The 3,536-nt window shown below is 31.9% G+C and overlaps 1 non-coding gene across 1 annotated transcript; it reads right to left on the reverse strand.

The window, feature by feature from the left end:
* Nucleotides 1-641: 641 nt before the first annotated feature.
* Nucleotides 642-807, reverse strand: LOC142869627 (U1 spliceosomal RNA). The gene has a single exon (XR_012918222.1). It is a non-coding gene; the product is annotated as a U1 spliceosomal RNA (small nuclear RNA).
* Between the last annotated feature and the right edge of the window lie 2,729 nt (nucleotides 808-3,536).

Consider the following 3,536-nt stretch of genomic DNA (forward strand, 5'->3'; position numbering starts at 1 on the left):
GTGATTCTACGGTGTACATTTCAGACACTTAATTCTAGGTTTGGGGGATGCCCGAAGAGGAAAAGCTATTTGTGTGCTGAAAGAAACTTTGGCGGGGAAACATTAAACTATACAAAACTTATTTATTTTAAAAAAATTGGAAGCAAGCATGTTTGTTAGAAATACTACATTTTGTGTTTTTATAAACCTTATGTTACTACCATCTGTAACACACTTCTCTGGAATCTAGCTGGTTTCATTTGGAGTTGATGTTAGTTCACTACATGAATTTTCACACAAAACACTCCCTTATCCGTAGTTATGTTTTCTGGCTAATATTTCATTATTCCATGCAAAATGATAGAGAAGATATGTTGTCTCTTAAAATCTCCAGTGCTTTCTGAGATAGGGTTTATTCAATGAGGGTATGAAAAGATTAGAAATGATTAAATATCTGAAAGAATAAAGAAAGCCTAAGGTCTTAAATTCACATGTTGAATATTTTTTTTAATTCTGCTAAGAGATAATGATTCAAATGAAAAAATTTTTTAAATGTTCTAGTTCCTTTAGTATTCACAGTTTTTATTTCTAAATGAAATCTCACAGCATGAAGGCATTTCTTGCTATCACTGAGAATACACAACAGAGCCCCCTTTTTATTTCAAGGTAAAGAGTGAATGCAGCCCCCCCACTACCACAAATTATGCAGTCAAATTTCCCATATTTGGGGAAATGGCAGGGGTCAGCACGTGGAGAGAGTTTGATGATAAGCCTCTCCCTGGGAAAACCACCTTTGTAATCACGGCATCTCCCCTGCTAGGCAAGTATAGCAGAGCCTTTTAACCACTTAAACTTGAAGTTGTTTTTGTCTTAGCTAATTGATTGCTGGTTAATTTTTTCTGTAAAGTTGGCTGGTTCTTTTGAATTGTGTGATATTTATAAAAATAAAAATTAGATATAGAAGTTCTGTAATTGGAAACTTCTTCAACACTGGAAATAATCAATCAAGGCTCAAGATGTAGAACTTTAATAATTTGGATATGGTTTCTGTAGCCAAGGCAGAACAGTAGGGAAATAGCATTGGTTTGGATGGACAGACAAGAAGCTCAATGAGGACATGTTGCATTTGAGATTTGAGTGGGATTTTCAAGTGTAAATATTTTGAAGGCATTTGAAATATGAACCTAGAAATGAATATAGAAAGCAGAAATGGTGATGAGTTCTATATATTAGTATAGGCATAGAAGTCAGAACCTTAAGGGAAAAAAGAGCTCTCCCTATTGGATAGAGATTTATTTAAAAGAAAAAAAAACTAAGATGAATAGGACTGAGTCTTAGAGAATGTACACAATTAAAATATGTAAAGAGGACAGGAAAATAAGAAATATTCGAGAGAGAAGAATTGGTGGCTGCTCTGAAAACCATTCAGAACAATGTTTCAAAAATGGCCATTATCAGAGTTCAAAGGAGAAATCATTGGAAGGAAGAGAGGGAAAAAAATGAGAATAAATTAGAGATTGTTCATTATCCTCAAGAACCTTTGTAAAAAATAGCAGATATTTGCCCTTCTTTCAAATACAAATGGCTTAGTAGATGTCATGGATTTGTTGAGAACAGATATCTTCTGTAGGAGACATGAAGGCAGGAATGTCACTTGTCATGACTTTTGCCTTGCCTTGTTAAAAGGAGTGTATTTTTTGACATTTATGGGTAAATCATTTGTAATGTGTCTTCTGTATTGAGTCGTTTAACAGACAAGCATAACTACCTGGTTCAAATGTTATTTAACACTAAGGTGCAACATTTTTAAGCATTTTTTTTTATTTAAACAAATGAAAGTAAGTGGTAAAATTGGTGTCACTAAGATACAGACATGACTTTATGAGAGGAATTTGTCCACTCTTTCAAAGGAGTAATTTAATCTGAAATTTTGCTTGAAAAAGTAGTGAACAGATTGTTGAGTTTATATTAAAAAAATTCAAGAAATCATGGCTTCAGATAACACAGCTAAACTTAAAATGAGACCAAGTAATGACATTTTATAGAAGATACATATTTGCTTCTAAAAGTTCCATTTTCCATCAGCTTCTTTTCATGTCATATTGGCTTTTGTATCATTGTTCATTATTTCTAACTTGTGAAAAGTACCTGGTGCTAACTTTTTTCTACTATAATTTTAAAAAGAACATCTTAACATTAGTTCTGGTTTCTTAAGACTGATATAACAGAAGTGATTTTTTCACAAATCCTTTCCATACATTTTTTTCCAAAGAAAACATAAGTTCTCCATATTTAAATTAGTGCTTTATAATATCGTTTAGTATTTATGTTTCATTCTGCATTTTAATTATTAAATACTCTGAGCTTTAATATTATGCAAAAGGCTCAGTAATTTCCAAAAACTACTTAGAAATTGTGTATCCATGTTAATTGATGTATACTTTAAGTATTCCACTTGACTATCTGTCCTTTAAATGCTGTGTCTTTCATTTATATATGATCAAAAGCATACTCAGTATCTGGTTAATATATAGTAGGTGCTCAATTAATATCTGTGGAGCAAATCAATGGATTACTATTTTATATGTGTGAGATATATATATCTCACACATACTCATGTATGGAAGATTATATACACACACATATATATCTTGTGAATACTCCTATGAATATAGCCCAGTGTTATAGGAAGATTTGAATAAATACTTATTGAATTTAATTAAATAATCTAATTTAAAAGTATCACATAAAACCACTCCTCTTTCCCTTCTTACCTCTCCAATAAAGCCCCGTACTCTTATTCCACAATACAATATACTTTTCCTAGTTTAATTCCTAACCATTATTTTGTTTATTCACATATTTCATTTAGTTTGTTTAATTCACCATATCTGGAGCAACTCGTAAATACTGCCTACAGTCTTTATTGAACTCTGAAAATAAGCCAGTACTCTAGTACAGAGAGGCATGGCAAAGGGTGAGCCAGGGAATCAGAGACTTGGACTGTGATCTTCCAGGAAGGTGTTTCACCTCCTTGGTCCTCAGTTTCCCCAACTATACACTGAGAACATATGAGTTCTTTTCAGCTACATTATCATATTGAGATTTAAGAAATAATAATAACATCACAGTGAATTCTTGGTAGAAACTTTGCCCACATGCTTAATAAAATCTGAATTTAACTATATTCTATATTTATAGGCCCAGTGTTTTATTGTATTTTTGTTCATTAAGTGGAAAAGTTTTGGACACAATGTCTTCTGAAACATCCTTGATAATTTAGCCAGCATGTATTTGATAAATGACTTATGTTTCTAATGTTAATTATGGCCAGAGGCAATGTTATGGGTTATTGTTTCAGATTTGAAAACAAATCAAATAACATGTAAGTTCCAAATAGGTTTATCTTTTCAAAAAGAATGAATGACTTTTTCATGTCTTATTTTTTGCTTGTATTGGAATGCATAGATTTATATTTGTTCTTCTGTTTCTAAATAGAGGCCTCATAATACAAGTTAGCATCATGTTCAGAAAGAATTACAAGCCTCACATAGCTG

Source organism: Microcebus murinus, chromosome 2, assembly GCF_040939455.1.
Source record: "Microcebus murinus isolate Inina chromosome 2, M.murinus_Inina_mat1.0, whole genome shotgun sequence".
Lineage (NCBI taxonomy): Eukaryota > Metazoa > Chordata > Mammalia > Primates > Cheirogaleidae > Microcebus > Microcebus murinus.